The sequence below is a fragment of the Gopherus flavomarginatus genome, chromosome 2 (assembly GCF_025201925.1).
Source record: "Gopherus flavomarginatus isolate rGopFla2 chromosome 2, rGopFla2.mat.asm, whole genome shotgun sequence".
NCBI classification, from domain to species: domain Eukaryota; kingdom Metazoa; phylum Chordata; order Testudines; family Testudinidae; genus Gopherus; species Gopherus flavomarginatus.
Genome location: NC_066618.1, coordinates 274,462,096 through 274,481,614, shown reverse-complemented (window position 1 = coordinate 274,481,614; position 19,519 = coordinate 274,462,096). Strand labels below are relative to the sequence as shown.

General features: G+C 45.0%; 4 non-coding genes across 4 annotated transcripts; all 4 read left to right on the top strand.

Annotated features, from left to right (window-relative positions):
* The first annotated feature begins 2,945 nt into the window (after nucleotides 1-2,945).
* TRNAA-AGC (transfer RNA alanine (anticodon AGC)) lies at nucleotides 2,946-3,018 on the top strand. Its single transcript has one exon. It is a non-coding gene; the product is annotated as a tRNA-Ala (tRNA).
* Nucleotides 3,019-3,772: 754 nt separating this feature from the next.
* Nucleotides 3,773-3,866, top strand: TRNAY-GUA (transfer RNA tyrosine (anticodon GUA)). The gene is made up of 2 exons: nucleotides 3,773-3,809; nucleotides 3,831-3,866. It is a non-coding gene; the product is annotated as a tRNA-Tyr (tRNA).
* A 1,122-nt stretch (nucleotides 3,867-4,988) lies between these two features.
* TRNAA-AGC (transfer RNA alanine (anticodon AGC)) lies at nucleotides 4,989-5,061 on the top strand. The gene has a single exon. It is a non-coding gene; the product is annotated as a tRNA-Ala (tRNA).
* Nucleotides 5,062-5,820: 759 nt separating this feature from the next.
* Nucleotides 5,821-5,914, top strand: TRNAY-GUA (transfer RNA tyrosine (anticodon GUA)). Its single transcript has 2 exons — nucleotides 5,821-5,857; nucleotides 5,879-5,914. It is a non-coding gene; the product is annotated as a tRNA-Tyr (tRNA).
* Nucleotides 5,915-19,519: the final 13,605 nt, after the last annotated feature.

Sequence of the window (19,519 nt, the reverse complement as noted above, 5' to 3'; positions counted from 1 at the left end):
TAAAACGAAAGAAGTGATACCGTTTCTATATAAGGTAGCAGGTATTATGTCAGGGCCCATATGGAATATTGTGTACAGCAGGGCTCACCATAATACAGGAAAAATGCATTATTTCCTCAGAGAGCATGTAGCACAAGAAAACAATACGATGCTGAGTAGGCTACAAGAGCCAGCTGTTCTCCATTGTTTGGAGAGGAGTAAAGGACTTGAAAAAGGGGATGGTGGAGAGCAATGGCTGCAGTGCTCTGCATTCTCCTGAGTCCCCAGGGGAGCGCTTCCACGTGAACAAGGAAGCATCAGGGCTTCATAGGAAATCAGGTGACCATACGTCCCGTTTTGACCAGGACAGTCCCTTTTTGAAGCCCTGTCCCGGCTGTCCTGACTTTTTTGGCAAAATTGGGCATTTGTCCCATTTGCTCTTGCCAACTTGATTAGTATACCCAGTTTTACCAAAAAAAAGTCCGGTGCGACCCCTAAGTGGGGCATGGAGGAACTTGGGAAGGGCGGTGGGCAGCGACGCCAGTCCCATGCGGAGGCAGGGAGGGCTTGGGTGTGCAGCTCAGGACAGCCCTGTATGGGTCTGGGGGGGGTGAGTGGCGCAAGTCGGCCCTGGGTTGTGAGAGGAAGCAGCTCAGGCCAACCCAGCATGGGGGGCCTTAGGCTAGTCTCACATGGGGGAAGGGAAGAGGAGGGCCTCAGACTAGCCCCAGGTGGTGTCCCGTGTTCCCTTTTGGTAAATATTGTTACCTTAGACAGGGCCATAGGACTCTAGTAGGGGGAAGAACTGGCAAGTAATAATGTCACATAGTAGGATCACCTGATTAAGGGCCCAGGATTATGTGGCAAAAAATCATGGGAATTAGTATTGCTGAGATCACAAGTGCAATTTAATATTGTGAATGGACTTTCAGAAACATATTGGGGTTCTTGGGAAGGAAAAGCACTATATAAACGTAAAACATCAATATGCCCACTTCAGGTTAGGATTTGGATTTCAACCCTTTTGCCCCAAATACGCATCAGGCAGTTATGATTCAGCCCATTATACAGACAGGTCACTATCATGAGATTCAGAACTGGATATGGATAATGAAATCCTACCAAAGTTTGAGAGAGTGTTAGGGCATAGGGATTTAGTTCAGGCCCATGTCTAATTGTTACAATGAAGATTAATTGTTGTTTGTCTTGTATGTCCCTTGGCCTGCAGGGGAGAGACTGTCTGAGGGGATCATTGAAAATGTACACTGCAGTAAAAACCCCAGGCATGCTCATGGCTGGCCTGACTAAGGCTCGTGGGAGTTAGGCTGTGGGGCTATCAAATTGCAGTGCAGCCATTCTGGCTTGGGCTGGAGCCCAGGCTCCAAGATCCTCCCCCTTCATGGGATCTCAGACATATCCTTTGTTACAGAAAAACAATCAAAGCCTTCAATGGTGAAGTATGGCGTGAGCTTGATGCACAGTGCAGTCAGTGTGGGTATGCCGCAGCAGGGCAATTTCTCTGAAGGTTTCATGGTAGGGCTGCCTTGGTTTTTTCCCCCATAGTAGGAAATGCTGGAGTGCCATACAGCAATTATGTCACCAAGAACCATTGTGGCACACAGGCTAGCAGCATACATACCCAATCTGCAGCCACACACACCCAAGCTGCACCCTTTCAGCCTTGGTTACCCTCAGGAGTGAGATATCAGTTACAGTCACCCTCACCTATGGAAAATGGAAGTATTCTGAAGAGTAGCCCTCTGCACTTGTACTGATACCCCAGTGCATCCCCCACCACTTTGTACCAAATCGCCCTTCCCACCCTGGTCCAAACTCACCATGGCTGGGGCTTCCGCCATGCTGTATGGCTGCCAAGGGAAAGTGAGAAAGGTGTGCTTCTTACTTGTTTGGAACAAGGGTCTAAGTGCAATAACAATAGGGCCTCTGTCACTGTTTCTTTAGCAGAAGCAGATGTGCCCCTTAGGGTCTCCTCCCACATACCAGTGGAGCGGCTGCATCAGATAAGGAGAAGAAACAAGAGAGGTAAGAAAGACATGTTCCTTTGGTGCTTCAGATTGAAAGCAGAAAGCATGGAAAGAAGCAATCAACACTAAATTGCAGATGGATAGCCAGTATAGGAAATGGGGAGGAATGAATGGCAACTCAGGGAGCAAACAGACATGTTGCAGTCACTAACTGAACTTTGTGCTTGCCTCCCCATACAGAACTGTCTTCCAGAACCTCCCCACTCTTTCCCCCCAACCCACATTCCTCTTATTTTCCAGTGTTGCAGTAGTACCCCAGGCACTCCACCCTGAGGCAGATTTTGCACAATGACAGCTGGACATACACCTAGCTGTGAGAATGCCATTGGCGTATGTGCTTGTGATTTACCTCGTCTTTCCCCTTTAAAGATACTTTCCCTATATGTATGAAGTTAACATGACTTAGAGATGTTTGCATGGGTGGGGAATAAAATATACTTTATGAAAAGTGAATTAATATTTATTAATCTCCAACATGTGGATACTGCTGCTAAAATTCAGTGGCAATACAAATGGGTGCATTTACAGTGACCTTGTGGGTCAGAGGGGGGATGCGGCATGCTGGCTAGAGGGCAGGGCTAGCGTCGCGCCCCCCGCTTTCCTTTCATCTCCTGGGAATCCTTAGGTCGCTGGTTCAAGAAAGTGGCTTTTGTTTCCTTCGTGACACGCTCTTCTTTGGAGCTCCCACTCTGGCCATTGCCGTCTTTTACTCCATTCGTGCGAGACTGGCCGTTGGAAATCTGCTGCATTTAAAGCACCACTTGCTGCTACTTTCATCTACCACATCCTGCTTCCAAGGACCTAGGCCTTTACGCTTGCCCAGCACCTTGGAAAGGTAGTTTGTTTTGTGGTGTGAAGAGATGTCTGGAATGGGTTTGCACTGAGTTGAGAGTGGGTGACAGAGGCACTGGGGTACCTTGTGGGGAATTAGCTCAAGTGGTAGAGCGCTCGCTTAGCATGTGAGAGGTAGCGGGTTCGATGCCCGCATTCTCCAAGCTGATGCTGCTTTTTCTCTCTCTCCTTCTTCCCACATACACCCTTGACCTCTGCACAGAAAGGAGTGTTCCGGTCCACTCTTGTCTTTGCGGCAAGCCTTTAGTCCTCAGGCAGCCAAAAAGGCAGCTTCTCTTTCAGAAGTCTGAGTTCTTTTCTTTTGCGAGTCTCTTTGTGTTTGTTTTTCCTGAGGTAGGCGTGGGACGCCGAATCGGGTGTGAATGGGTGGGGGTGAGAATGTGTCAATTATTGGCGAAGGGGAAGGGAAATGGGCTGAGCCCATGTTGTGTTTGCAAAAGCCCCTTTCAAGCCAGGCAGGAGGCTTCGGCGTCGGACGGGTTTTCGGTTGCACCACCGTCCCTAATGTGGGTGGGAATCAGGGCTGTGGTGCCAGGGGTGTGCTGCGCGTGCTTGAGACAATCCGGGGTCCCTTGTGGGTCAGTGGGGGGACGCAGCTTCCCGGCTAGAGGGCAGGGCTAGCGTCACACCCCCCGCGTTCCGTTCTTCCCTTGCGGCGTTGTCTTCGTGTCATGCCTGTTAGGGAGCTTTGAGCAGTATCTGTGTGCAGGCTTTCCGTTGGGTGAATTGAGGGTAGACCAGGCGGCCACCCGGGGCAGCCATGAGGATGAAGGGATAGGTGTGTGTGGCTTATTCCTTGCAAGGGCTGGGCACGGGCAAGCCTATAATTAGCAGTTAGTGCCAGTGTCAATTCTGCCTGACACCTTGAGTCACTGTGGGCCGTTTGTTCCTGTCTTCCTTCGATAGCTCAGTTGGTAGAGCAGAGGACTGTAGGCTTAATTAATTCTCCTGGGAATCCTTAGGTCGCTGGTTCAACTCCGGCTCGAAGGAAGTGGCTTTTGTTTCCTTCGTGACATGCTCTTCTTTGGAGCTCCCACTCTGGCCATTGCCGTCTTTTACTCCATTCGTGCGAGACTGGCCGTTGGAAATCTGCTGCATTTAAAGCACCACTTGCCGCTACTTTCATCTACCACATCCTGCTTCCAAGGACCTAGGCCACAGTTGAGGCCTTTATAGGCAGAGTTCCTCTTTCTTCGCCCTCCCGCACTCACAGAGTAGACATCTAGCTATCGCTGTCAGGCTTCAGAAGTGCCATTGATCACCCTGGTAGCCCGGGGCGCCTTTGTCATAAAATAGCCTGTCCGTAGCTATGTCCCCAAGCTGTCTTCGGTGTTTTTCGCATGGGTCAGAGGTGGCGGGGGGACTGAGTTTCTGGCGGCAGAGGGGAGGGGAACGTAGCGGGAAAAGAAAAGGCCCTCTAGTGGCTGAGAGTTCCTCGTCCTTCCGGCTCAACCGATTGTGTGCGCTGCTGACGGCGGGCTGTTATGCTCCTCGTTGTAGCAATGTGTGCCTTTCAACGGTTTGCTCTCTCTCTGTCCATCTTTCCTCCGCGTCACAGAGCTCAGTTTATGGAGTAGTGTGAGCGCGTGGCTCCATTTCTTTCCTTTCCATCACATTTGTAGAGCTGGGATTTCTTCTTGGGCAACCGTGATTGCACAGAGTGTGTAAGAGGCTTCTGGCGGAGAATTGCTACAAACCCGATCTCGCAGAATTTCTGTCAAGGAGCTGTCAGGCTATCTCGTAGATAATCTGAAGCTTTGCTGTCCTTGGCCTGTGCACCGAATAGGCGCCGTGAGGCAAGGAGGCAACTCGACCCCTTTATTTTGCTGTCTTTGCTCTTCTTGTTGTCATGAACGGAGGCGTTAGGTACGTGTGGGTGTGCAAGGCATGAGCGTGTGTGAGCTTCTCTGATGGTCTTTGGAAAGGTGTATTAGTTGAAAGGCAAGAAAGGGGAGCAGCGTTGTTTGCTATGTCCCGTGTCCTTGTTGAGTGGAGGTCCTTTACGCTTGCCCAGCACCTTGGAAAGGTAGTTTGTTTTGCGGTGTGAAGAGATGTCTGGAATGGGTTTGCACTGAGTTGAGAGTGGGTGACAGAGGCACTGGGGTACCTTGTGGGGAATTAGCTCAAGTGGTAGAGCGCTCGCTTAGCATGTGAGAGGTAGCGGGATCGATGCCCGCATTCTCCAAGCTGATGCTTTTTCTCTCTCTCCTTCTTCCCACATACACCCTTGACATCTGCACAGAAAGGAGTGTTCCGGTCCACTCTTGTCTTTGCGGCAAGCCTTTAGTCCTCAGGCAGCCAAAGGGGCAGCTTCTCTTTCAGAAGCCTGTGTGTCTGAGTTCTTTTCTTTTGCGAGTCTCTTTGTGTTTGTTTTTCCTGAGGTAGGCGTGGGAGGCCGAGTCGGGTGTGAATGGGTGGGGGTGAGAATGTGTCAATTATTGGCGAAGGGGAAGGGAAATGGGCTGAGCCCATGTTGTGTTTGCAAAAGCCCCTTTCAAGCCAGGCAGGAGGCTTCGGCGTCGGACGGGTTTTCGGTTGCACCACCGTCCCTATTGTGGGTGGGAATCAGGGCTGTGGTGCCAGGGGTGTGCTGCGCGTGCTTGAGACAATCTGGGGTCCCTTGTGGTTCAGCGGGGCGACGCAGCTTCCCGGCTAGAGGGCAGGGCTAGCGTCACGTCCCCCGCTTTTCTTTCTTCCCTTGCGGCGTTGTCTTCGTGTCATGCCTGTTAGGGAGCTTTGAGCAGTATCTGTGTGCAGGCTTCCCATTGGGTGAATTGAGGGTAGACCAGGCGGCCACCCGGGGCAGCCATGAGGATGAAGGGATAGGTGTGTGTGGCTCATTCCTTGCAAGGGCTGGGCTCGGGCAAGCCTATAATTAGCAGTTAGTGCCAGTGTCACTTCTGCCTGACACCATGAATCACTGTGGGCCCTTTGTTTCTGTCTTCCTTCGATAGCTCAGTTGGTAGAGCGGAGGACTGTAGGCTTAATTAATTCTCCTGGGAATCCTTAGGTCGCTGGTTCAACTCCGGCTCGAAGGAAGTGGCTTTTGTTTCCTTCGTGACACGCTCTTCTTTGGAGCTCCCACTCTGGCCATTGCCGTCTTTTACTCCATTCGTGCGAGAATGGCCGTTGGAAAGCTGCTGCATTTAAAGCACCACTTGCCGCTAATTTCATCTACCACACCTGCTTCCAAGGACCTAGGCCACAGCTGAGGCCTTTATAGGCAAAGTTCCTCTTTCTTCGCCCTCCCGCACTCTCAGAGTAGACATCTAGCTATCGCTGTCAAGCTTCAGAAGTGCCATTGATCACCCTGGTAGCCCGGGGCGCCTTTGTCATAAAATAGCCTGTCCGTAGCTATGTCCCCAAGCTGTCTTCGGTGTTTTTCGCATGGGTCAGAGGTGGCGGGGGGACTGAGTTTCTGGCGGCAGAGGGGAGGGGAATGTAGCGGGAAAAGAAAAGGCCCTTTAGTGACTGAGAGTTCCTCGTCCTTCCGGCTCAACCGATTGTGTGCGCTGCTGACGGCGGGCTGTTATGCTCCTCGTTGTAGCAATGTATGCCTTTCAACACACACATATAGCAATAATTACTCTGTTCGTACCCCAGTGCAAAAAAGCTATACCTGGATCACACTTTACAGCCACACACATTACTGTGGATTATTGCTAAAATGCTCCTTCAAAGCCTCCCTGATCCAAATAGCTCCCCGTTAAGCCCCTCTTACAACCCTGGCGTCTGACTGCTGAAAAGCAGCATAAAGCCAGTCCACCTCAGTGCTCCATCCGTGATTAAGCTTCTCCCCCTTGGCTTCACAGATATGAAGAGCACATCATGCATCTATGGCCATGGGAATATTTTCCTTGCTGACTTGTAACCTGCCAAAGAGACAGCACCAAGTCCTTTAAATGGCCAAAGGCATATTCAACAGTCATTCTGCACCTGTTGAGCCTGTTGAAGCGCTCCTTGCTGATGTCAAGGAGGCTGGTTTAAGGTTTTCTGCGCCACCGGAGCAAGGGGTAGGCTGGGTCTCCCAATATCACTATTCGCATTTCCACATCCTCAGTGGTGATCCTCTGGTCTGGAAAGAAAGGCCCTGCTTGCAGCTTTCTGTACAGGCCAATGTTCCTAAAAGATGTGTGAGTCGTGTACCTTCTCTGATCAGCCTGCATGGGTATGGGTGAAACGACCCTAGTGATCCACCAGAGCTTGCAATACCATAGAAAACTATCCCTTTCTGTTGATGTACTCCATCACAAGGTGGTCTGGGGCCAAAATAGGGATATCCAAGTGTCATAAACAGATAGCTAAGGGTTAATGTCTCTTTCACCTGGAAAGAAGTAACCTGAAACACCTGACCAGAGGACCAATCAGGAAACAAGACTTTTTCAAATCTGGGTGGAGGGAAGTTTGTTTCTGAGTCCTTTGTCTTGTATCTGTCCCTCTCGGCTATGGGAAGGATTTTTCTATTTCCTGCTTTCTAATCTTCTGTTTCCCAGTTGTAAGTACAAAAAGATAGGTTTGCTTTTTTGTAGTTACATGTGTGTAGTTGCTGGAGTGCTTTGAATTGTATTCTTTTTGAATAAGGCTGTTTATTCATATTTCTTTTAAGCAATTGTCCCTATATTTGTCATCTTAATACAGAGAGACCATTTTTATGTACTTTTTCTTTCTTTTTATATAAAGCTTTCTTTTTAAGACCTGTTGGAGTTTTTCTTTAGTGGGGGACTCCAGGGAATTGAGTCTGTGCTCACCAGGGAATTGGTGGGAGGAAGAAGTCAGGGGGAAATCTGTGTGTGTTAGATTTACTAGCCTGACTTTGCATACCCTCTGGGTGAAGAGGGAAGTACTTCTGTTTCCAGGACTGGAAATAGAGAGGGTGGAATCCCTCTGTTTAGATTCACGGAGCTTGCTTCTGTGTATCTCTCCAGGAACACCTGGAGGGGGGAAGGGAAAAGGTTTATTTCCCTCTGTTGTGAGACTCAAGGGATTTGGGTCTTGGGGTCCCCAGGGAAGGTTTTTGGGGGGACCAGAGTGCCCCAAAACACTAATTTTTTGGGTGGTGGAAGCTTTACCAGGTCCAAGCTGGTAACTAAGCTTGGAGGTTTTCATGCTAACCCCCATATTTTGGACGCTAAGGTCCAAATCTGGGACTAGGTTATGACACCATGCCATCTATTGCTCCACTGCAGTTAGGAAGTCCCATTGCTGCAAAACCATCCACTAGTCCATGCATATTGTCCACCATCCCAGTCCTTCACAGCAAGAAGTCATGAATGGCCATGCACACTTGCATCACAGCAATCACTGCGGTGGATTTCCTGACTCCAAATTGATTCAAGTCTGATCAAAAGCAGTCCGTCGTTGACAGCTTCCACACAGTGATTGCCACTCACTTCTCCATCATGATGGCAGCTCTCATTTTGGTGTCCCTGAGCCAGACGGCTGAGGCCAGCTCTGCATGCAGTTCCAGGAAAGTGGCTTTGTGCATCCAAAAGTTCTGCAGCAATTGCTCATCATCCCAAACCTGCATCATGATGCAATCCCACCACTCAGTGCTTGTTTCTTGTGCCCAGAACCAACGGTTCACAGTGTGCAACTGCTCAGTGAATGTCAAGAGCAGTCTTGAATTGTTTCTGTCTATAACACGCAGCAGGGCAGACACTGCGGCGTTATCATCAGAATCACAGCTCATCAGAATCAGATGCTTTGTGTTCATAATGCTCATCACAATATGGGAGAGCAGTGCAAGATCCATGATTTTAGACATAGATGGCGGGCGCACAGGTTGCAGGGGCTGTTGAAAAGTGGCGCAACACATACTAGAAAGCCCATGGAATGATGGGACAGAGAAAAATATATCATGATATGCAGAGCCTGCCCACACGAGGCATTGCAAACCCTTCCCAGAACATCCTGTGGAAGATAGCTAGTTGCACAGTGGGATAGCTCCCAGGGTGTGCTGCTCTCTGGGTCAATGCACAAGCTGCTACAGTGGATGCACTCAGCCAACACAAGAAGCATAGTGTCGATATGCAACTGCAGTGTAATTGCAGCAGTGGTTGTATGTTGATGGAATGTAAATTGACTTAACCATGTAGTGTAGACATGCCTTAAGTAATTCTTAATGTGTTCTTTTCCTACTTTAGCCTCGATCCTACCCATTTACAGTGCTCTTTATGTTAGTCATGTGATTACTGCTAGCTCTTTTGGTGACAACTAAAACAAAGAAGGCATTTAACACTTAGGCCACCGCTGCAGCTTCTGTTATTGTCATTCCCTCCTCAATTAGTAATGGGTCCTACCCGTCGCTTCCCACATATTTGTAAAATGCATTCTTGTTACCATTTATAGCCCTAGCTAATTTAAACTTGTTTTGTGCCTTGGCCTTTCTAACTTTGTCCCCATATGCTTGTGTTGTTTTGTTTTTTTATTTTTATCCTTTTTAATTTGATCTAGTTTCCACTTCTCGTATGACTCTTTTTTGAGTTGCAGGTCACTGAAGATCTCCTGGTTAAACCAGAGTGACCTCTTACCCTTACATACTTCCTAGCTTTCCTACGCATTGGTATAGTTTGTTCTTGTGCCCTTAATAAAGTCTCATTAAAAACTACCAACTCTCCTGGCCTCTTTTTTCCTTTAGACTTGTTTCCCATGGGATCTTATCTACTGGATGTGTGCCCTTCAGTTTCTAGCCACTCTTTTGAGACCAGGGTACTTACTGGGGATAGTTAGTACCCATTACTTTCTTTATAGAGTTCTGATTTTAACTATATAACGTCTCAAGAAGCCCTGTTTTCCCCCATGAGAGTACAAAACCATGCTATACAAATGAAAGACATGACATGCTGTGTGTTCAGGTAGTAGAAATTTGTATGTTCATGGATTACACTGGGGAAGGTCTGAAGAGCACAATAAGACTATGTAAGAGAGAGTCTAGCTATTGTAATAAAAGCTTATCAACACACCGCGCAAAGGAGCAATTCCAGGGCAAAGCCTATCTTGCTAGCCAGTGAGTCTACGGGGAAACAGCATATGTGTTTTACAACCTCTTCTATTTTGGACTAAATATGAAGAGAGAGACTGCTGTACTGTGGTATTTTGTTTTCATCATCCATCAGAGCTTCTCAAAGGACTTGATCCTGAACAAAATTAGAGAATTAAGCAGCACTAGGCCCTATGAGGCAAGTATGTCTTTTCTCATTGTATAAGTTGGAAGCCAAGGCAGATACCTTCATGTGACTTTAGCCAATCATTCCTCTTCACATTTCTTTGCCACATTTCTTCCCCTCATAACTCTGGCTCCTTGTCTTTTTCAACATTTGTTGTGTTTTACTTGTCTTTTTTCTTGCTTTCATTATTATCATTAAAAGTAAATATTTCCCTCAGCCTTCTCTTGCTAGAAGAAGCCAGGGTACGCCAAACAGCAAATAATTAGCAATAATCTGGCGCTCTGCAAGTTAATTGTAATTTTTCTAGTGGTAACCTAACACCAGTGGAAAGGTGGCAGGAAAGACTGACAGTGAAGGGTTAATTTCCTCATGAGAAAGGGCTGTTTCTCCACACCTCCTTAGTTGGGAAAGGAGCAGAGTGTGATAATTAGCCTTGTTAGAAGTTCCAGGGATTTGTAAGTGGAACAGGTGAAACTGTAACAGGCAACAATTAAAGGTTAATTATCTTCAGCTATCAACTGGTCACCAGCTGTTCTGCACCACATAAAAAGGGAGACTGAGGTGCAAGCATGTATTGTAGGGGATAGTGCTAGGAGTAGCAGTAGTTTATCTGGTGGGGTGGATTGAGGAATCTATTGTTTATGGGCCTGTTCTTGGAAATTGACTCATATGAGCAGTTGCATTGAAATCAACAGGCCTGATTTAAAGTTAAGGCTAACATAATTTGATTGGCTTCTATGGATGATTCCTTCTTTGTATCATGGTGAGTGTCTCATTGACTTCAGTGGAATTACTCACCCAATTAAGCTTACAGAATCAGGCCTTTGTTTGTGATACATTTGCACTTAATGGAGGAGTTTGACCTGGCGCACAGGACCCTTCAAGACAGCCTGGTTATAAATTGTTTTGAGGATGGGGTAGAGGAGCTCCTTTGTTCTCACTCTGTTGCCTTTGTGAACAAACTGGGTTCATCAGCACCTTTTTTAAAATCACTTATTTTGTCTATATCTCATATGTGGCATTAGTTAATATAACTCAGAGGCCCTCAAATTAGAGGTTGTGATTCCCTGATTATTACATATGGGTCACAAGTACATGCATGAAACAGAGCAATTGCTATAAAATATATAATTTAAAGCTAGCATTTAAGAAAATTACACACACCTTTCTGTTGCAATGTAATGTATTTACTTCAAAAAGAATTGTAAACTTTTAATGCAGTGATTGTGCCTAAACAAAATGTATATTTGTATTATCACCATTTTAAAGAAATTGGGCTTTTGGGATTATAATGTGTGTGCACTTTTGTCATCTTGAGGCTAAAATGATGGGGCTGAGACAATATTAGAGGGCATGCTTGTTCAGCAGCTTAAGAGCTGCATTTAAACCATGGATCAATCAGAACACTGAGATCAGCAAAGAAAAAGTAACTTAACTGTTGGACACGTAGGAAGGGGCAGTGCTATGGGGGCTTGTGGGGGTTATAATCACCCAAAAAATTACCTTAGTTGCCCCAGCCACCCTTCCCAGTGCAAAGATCAAACCTTACACAAAAGTAAGGATGACATGGTATGGCATTGCCACCTTTGCTTCTGCAGTTCTGTGCTGCTGCTGGCAGTGGTGCTGCCTTAAATAGGGGTGCCCAGCCAGTAGCTGCTGCTCTCCAGCTGACCAGCTCTGAAAGCAGCACAGAAGGGTGGCAATGGGGCATTAAGTCTATTGTGAAAAATGATACTGACAAAGTTTCTTCATTGCCCCCCCCCAGTATTAAACAGTAACTATTAGAAAAAAACAAACAAACAACTTTTCTGCTTAACAATAATTCAATAAATCTTTTAGTCTTAATTTAAAAGTGCTGAGAAAAGACCGGCCATTCAGAGGATTCAAGGGGCCTGGGGTCTTTGGTGGTGGGGGGTTCTTCTGCTTCAGGACCCACTGCCGAAGACCTACGTCTGGGCCCCCTGCTGCTGAATTACTGCCGAAGACCCAGCTCTTCGGCGGTGGTCCCGCTTCAGCAGTAATTTGGTGGTGGGGTGGGGGAAGGAGAGGAAGAAGACCTGGAACGGAAGAAGTTTGGGGGGCCCAAGCCCCGTGAGAGTTTTCCAGGGCCCCCGGAGCAAGTGAAGGACCCTCCTCCAGGGGCCCTGAAAAACTCTGGTGGGGGACCTGGGGCAAATTGCCCCACTTGCCCCCCCCCCCCGGGCGGCCCTGAGAAAAGATAAATTCATTTTAAACAATAGGGTTATACATTTAGCATTTTAAATGTTAAATTAAAAAAAAAAGGGGTTGATTTATAAGGGGGGTAGCACTCAGAGGCTTGTTGTCTGAAAGGGGTCACCAGTACAAAAAGTTTGAGGACCCTTGAAACCTGTTACATTTTCACTGTCCGGTAGAGACTAACCAATGATATTAGACTTGAGCATTCCATTTCTAAAATAAATCTAGAAAAAATTCCATGAGACAAATGAAAGGGGGATGAGTCTCTGTTCATGGTTAGCAGGCTATTTCTTTTATCATTCTCTGAATCTGTGATGTAGGTGATTTTTGTCTTACCTCTACTACCTGTCCAAAACCACATCACGAATTGATGAGTGACAGGTAATGTACAAACTAACACTTGCGTGCCTAATATTTATAGTTATATATTCTATAGTATTCCCAGTCCACCTGCAAAACATGCACCAGAGTTATCCTGAGAGAGAGAATGATAGATTCCCAGCCCTAACCAGTAGGCCAAATTTATCCTTGGCATGAGTGAGTGCATCTAGCTCATCTTTAATGGAGTTATGCCTGTTGACAATAGGGCTGAGGCTGAGATCATGCCCTATTAAAACTATGAATTGAGGACAAGAAAAATTCAGAAACCCTGAAATGGAGCAATTGTCAGAAGAAGGGCTCTGATTATAATTTTCATCATTCTTTCTTTTCTCTTGAGTCTACAGAAGCTCCCTCAATGAATTTAGGACATTGTGGAAATGGGTTACAACTGGAGACATGAGGTATTCTCCTCCTCCTTTTCCTCTTTTCATTTTCCACATGGAGAAAAGCTGAAAAAACTGTAGGAAGAGTGTTGTCAAAAAATGAAAATTTTTCGCAGAAAATATCAGAAAAACTGAATTTTTTTTTGGTGAAAACTTTCATGTAAAAACAATGACTATCTGTGATGGTGTATACTGGGTTCTCTGGGGACCCCTGCTAGAGGCTTTGAGGAAAAGGAGCAGTGAAAATGGGCCCTCCACAGAACTGACTAGAAAGGTTGCAGGGAAGCAGCCAATCAGAGTGCAGCAGGCCCAGTTAAAATTGAGCGGTAGGGCCTGAGCAGATCAGTTGCTGGCTGGGACTGGAAGGAGAGGAGATCAGATCAGATCAGATCAGATCTTCAGCCCTGAGGTAAGGGTGAAGAGAAAGGGGCTATAGTGGATAGGGCTCAGGGAATAGAAGTAGCTACTATTGCAGGAAGCAGCACATGGCTGTTATTTATAGGGTCCCTGGGCCTGGAGATGGAGTAATGGCTGGCCCTGGATTCCTCTTCTGTTCTCTATCTCCAAACCCCCCCCCCCACTCCCAGATGGGGTGGCCTAAGCCCTAAGAAAGGGATAAGGCTTGTTTAGAGGCCTAAGTGAAGGGCAGGACTTAGAGTCTTCAGAGAGGAAATCCCTAGGGCCACTGCTTTATACCAGCACAGACACAGACATAAATCTAGCCCAGAAAGGGCTGATGACTGAGCCCAGAGACAGGATTAAAGACACTGTTTAGGGTACAGGGACAGGCCCTATTGGACCTTTTTATCCCAGAAGGGGTTCCTTTATTCATGTGTTGGACTGTGTGGCTGAGCCACTGAAAACTTGCCTGATGAGGGCAGTAGCCAACAGGGGAGTGTCAGAAAAAGAAAGAGTACAGGTTTGCACCTGACCAGCAGGAAGGGATTAACAGAGGTGTGTCTCCTCTCCCCGCAGCCCAAGGTCACGCCATCCTACTACAAGCTCTAAATGGGAATATCTAGTCCAATCTTTTCATGGTGCAAAGTGACTGACTGCTTGTGGGGAACGCAGACAGAGAAATTGCTCAACACTCTGTAGTAAAATGCTCTGTATTACACTCTGAGTGATGTCCTTGGTAGGTAAACGGGGTTCAATTGATGAATATACTACTGGGTAGAATTATGAGTGTGTAAATAGTCCACCCTTGAAGATAAGCCTCCTCCTGACTTAGACAAGAGCATCTGTGAAATCAGGCATGCCTGGAGGCATGTTGTTTACCATTCCTTTTCAAGCTAAAAACCTTACCAGTTTTACACAGCAGGAACTCAATTCCTGGACCCTAGCTCTCTCTCTCTCTTTTTTTTTTTTTAAGAAACCAATTTGTTCCTGGTGAAAGAAAGCAACTTGACAGTGCTGGAAACTAAAATCTTTTTACTCTCTGAGTGAGTATACAGCAGGCATCTGCAATACAACCTTTCCCACTCCCTTCCACCAATGCTGAACCACAAGCAAATAGTGAGAAGGTAGGTCATTCTATGCCCATTATGTTCTTAGCTGCACTGCTTGAGATTGCTGTCTGGTACTGGTAATTGTGGTGTCTCGTGTATGCATGTCAAAGAGGAGCTAGGTGGAAATTAGCACTCCCTCAAGCAACTAACATCGGAATATGCAATCTCAGCCACTTCAGACCTTGGCTGAATGATTCAAACTGGAAGCCTTAGCCCCAATTTATCACTGGTGTTGGAGATGAAACTTTTCTAAATCAATTGAGTTGTTCCTACTTATGCCAATGTGAGTGTGGCCCTCTGAGAAGAAAGCTAACACCCTAGGTCCAAAACTTTACTGTTTTAAGCCTTTTTGTGTCTCCCCCCGCCCCTGCCCAGGGCTGGCTCCAGCTTTTTTCCACCCCAAGCGGCGAAGGGGAGTGGGGGAGATAAAGCTGATCGGTGGCACTTTGGCTGCAGCTTAATCGCGCCGCTTCATTCTTCAGTGGCACTTAGTCCCTCTTTTCTTCTGAGCTGCCGCCAAAGGGACCTGCTGCCGAATTGTCACCTAAGACCTGGGCATGCTGCCCCTTTCCATTGGCATCCCCAAGCACCTGCTTCCTTTGCTGGTGGCTGGAGCTGGCCCTGCCCACAATGATCAGATTGCTTATGAGCACCGGAAGTTAGATCTACTGGCATGGCATTTCAAGGTGATGTCCCTCCTCTTTATTCTTGAACTCTGCTTCTGTTTTGCAAATGATGCACAGGTATAGGAACATTTCTATCTGCCTTGAGCTTTCTTGTTGCCAGTTACAAATGTTTTCCTGTATTTTAACACTAGAATTTAGTAAATGTAATTTATTCACAGGCATTTTAGCCTTTTTTCTGTTTACTAACTGTGCAGGAACTGCTTATGATTTTTTTTTAATGCATTGATTATTTAAATTATTTACTGAATGACTTCTCTATGAATAAAGTTTAGCTTGTCTGTGCGTAGTTTGAGACATATTGAGAGTACTGAAAATTTGAGCTGTTGGTTTGTTTTTATAAGAACGGCCATACTGGGTCAGACCAAAGGTTCATCTAGTCCAGTATCCTGTCTTCTGACAGGGGCCAATGCCAGGTGCCCCAGTTTCATTAGATACACAGGCCACATGACACTCTTCTATTCCTTGATTGGATGAGTGTAGCTATTAAAATCAGGTTTGTAGTGTGAATACACAATGTGCTCTCCATAAATAGCCTCTATTTGTTTAAAATTTGCTTTTATGAACATTCCTGACAGTGAATTCTTTTGCTTGACTATTCTGAGAGAGCAAACACTGAAGAGAATTCAATTTTTCTTTTCAAGTGAATATTGGTGGATATATTTTTGAGGTAGCCAATTAGTTCTATTTACTATTCTTGCTTACTAGATTTTCTTCTCCCAGATGAAAACAACATATCAGTCTACTCAGAAACAGAGAACCAGAACAGTTGGTCTATGAGCTACGTCCTCAGGAGTATTTCTTGTCCTTTCCTTTTCTAGTATCAGTGACAGCCTTTTTAAACTTTCTATGGATAGATCACTAAGGAAAGATTTAAAATTTTAAGGACTTACCCTGTAAAAAATCTTGGCCACAAGTTTCTTTACCATCATCAGAAGTTGGAACATGTTCCATGTAACTTTATTTACTTATAGATGACACTACTAAGTCTTTTAGGTAGGGAACACCAAAACTGGCTGTTTATAGGAATCATTTCAAAGAACCAGATAAAACAAATGACATTAAGTTAATTTGTTTTCTTTTACTAAGTGTTATGGAGACTCTCTGTAATTATTTCAATTAAACGTATTAATCTTTTTTGAAACAGTACAGAAAACTAAATGCAAAAAAGCACTTTTTTATGATCTTGGTGTTTATAGCACACTATATATAAACTTATTTTGAGTTCTTGTTCATCACAATTTTTCAATCCACTTGACTAGAATGCATTGAGCAGGATATATTTATCTCCCTATATACTCTTTTTAAAATGTCACTTATGTAGCTATAAAATACTGTTTTACTAAGGCTGCAGCATATTTGACACATAACTGACAGATGATGTCTAAGCATCATATGTGCTGTTAAGAATGGAGTAGAATGAACATCTGTGCCAAGGCAGGAGAAAGGAGTAGAAAAACGTGCAGGACCTTCTTCTGTAAATCGTATTGGATCAGATTGACCCATGGAGTTACAAGGGTCCACTGTGTGTGCCGAGGTCGAGGGAATGTAGATAGAAAAGAGCTCATACAAGTGCTCTAAAAACATCTGTACGAGAGCACTTTGAAGTTGAAAGTTCTGATGCTTAGGGATGGGGGTGGGCTTCAGTCATATAATCAATGGGAATTAGGCACCTAGGTGCTTTCTGGAAGTCTGACCCTTAGTGTGTCTGTACCTCAGTTTCCCACCTGTAAAGTAGGCATAATAGTACTTCCCTACCTCATATGAATGTTGTTCCCTACCTCACATGAATGTTCAATACATTAAAGATTTTGAGGAACTCAGACAACCATGGTACTGAGTCATATGTATATTAGATACAAATATATGCTCCAACCCTGCCTAGGTTTATACACGAGTACACTTTACATGTGTCAGCAGACCTATTACACAAGATCATGGGACTATGGAATAAGCATAAAGATACTGACGGTTGTATTTCAGCAGGACCAGGACTGCAGTTGTTTTCTGCATGAGGGCCTGCAGTGTTCCTATATGACCACTGTAACTGTCTGCTTGGTGAGCTGAGTGACTGTGAAGGTTGCTTGTTCTTCTGTGGTTCCTCTGCCTGTCACAAGTGCTGACTGTTATGTCAGTGAGCTGCTTTCTTACTGGCCTCTAAGTCCAGTGGTGGAACATTCCCAGCCTGTCACTCACATTCTAGTTCAGGGTGGCACCACTTTTCTTGGGAATTGCATCTCTGTATGTTGTTGTTGTTGTGCTTGTGTGACTGGGGTCCTAGTGGGGAGCCAGCTGTGGTCACTCAATTAGGGTGAACTGCAAAGAATGGGGCAGACAATCGCGGTAAAGCTGGTGGATATTCCAATATCTAGATTTACCAAGCCAGCGTAAAACAGCTTCTTTATTATCTCACTGGTTACTCCAAAGTCCAAACAACACAGTTCCCTTAAAGTGATCCAGCCTCAGGACTCCATCCAAGTACCCATATCAAACAAGAGTTACAGAAATTTCATCATATAAAAGAAAAGATTCTACCAATCCCAAAGGATCGGACACATTACCTCCCTGGCTAATGAATGTTTCAGATCTTACCCAAATACACACTACAGCCAGTTCTTATTAACTAAACTGAAACATTTTTAAAAAACAAGAGTGTGGTTAAAAGATCAATATACATACAGACATGAGCTCAATTCATTGAGGTTCTGAATCACAGCAGAGATGGTGAGCTTTGTAGTTGCAAAGAGTTCCTTTAGAATTTAGGTCATAGTCCAATGTCCAAATCTCATATTCAGAGTGTACCAGCATAACTGGGACCTCAGTCTTGTGTCTCATACTTCCCCTGATGAAGTCTAAGCAGATCTGAGATAACAGAATCAGGACCCAAGGATCTTTTACACAATTTCATGTCTTTTGACAAGTTGGAATTCTTCAGGGAACAAAAAGTAATTAGGATGACTTAAGAGGTCCATCACTGGTACTTGCCTTATGTTATTTCATATAGCTCATTTGCTTGTTCCTCCACCATTCACAGTACATTTCAAAGAGAGATGAATACTGAGATATCCTATGTTTACAATTCATTTACATGATAGGATATTCTTTTGACCTCTGAATTATCAGAATGCAGCCTAGACAGGGACTGTTGATTACATTGTCCACCCTACTCGTACATGATGTTTTTGTGTATTTACATATCTCCCCACATGTTATCTTTGGGTTAATCATTTTGCAGGATGTTTAACCCTTTCTAGCCATGCATCACAGCTTGCAATTCTGAATTTGGGATTTTCCAACCACTTCTCTGAGAACCTATGACAGAGGCAATATATTGCAAAATTAAGAACTGTGGTGTGGCTGAATAAATATTACTCTGAAATCCATAGCAAATAAATATTCACTCTTCTTTTGTTTTTTAACATTAGTGTAACTAGTATCATATTTCATTTTATCTTGCTATTGTCCTCTCCTATCCATTGTTTTGCATAGACTCTGCTTCATCTTGCTATTAGCACTTTTTTCCCCATAGCTTATGGTTTGTTTTTTCTCATGTTGTCCTAATGCCCAGAGATCTTCATTGCAAAGCAAGGCAAAATGAAACACTGAGTTCCTAGACTTCCACTTACTATTTTGATCTTGGAATTGTATTGTCGTTTCTAGAAATGTATGTTACCGGGCAATATTTCATTTAGCTTCACTTGTAATTGGAGCTTCATGGATTTACTTTGATAATACCTTACTATGACACCACCGGGTCAAATTCCTCCCTCCCTATAATTCCATAGTGCAAAGAGACTGATTAATTGGAAATGTTGGGGGGAGAGAGGGAAATCTCATTGATTTCTTTTCAAATATCAAATTTTGAAATTAAAGCTTTCAGCCAGCTGCAGCTGAAACATGTTCATGAGCAGACAGCAATATTGCACAACAACGGAGAAATGAAGAACACTGCCTCCAAATGAAACTGCAGGGGGAATTTAGGCAGAATATAATTATTGCATGTAATTATATTATATTGGGGCATAACATAATTATGCGAAGTTGGAATTTTATCAGGACACTGTGGTGAACTCCCCATAAGCTTTTCACAAAGCATGGGAATTTTTAATTGGCATAAGTGGTCAGAACATTAGTTTGATGTCTCAGCCAAAAGATGAATTGATATTGAACTACCATATTCCCCTACAGTATGTGCCTGGGTAGTACCAAAACAACAGAACCATTAGGTAGCCTGACTCACCTTGTACCCAAGAAAGCACTTGAGGAGTGTGCTGTACCTGAAATCTGTATTTATTATAAAATGTA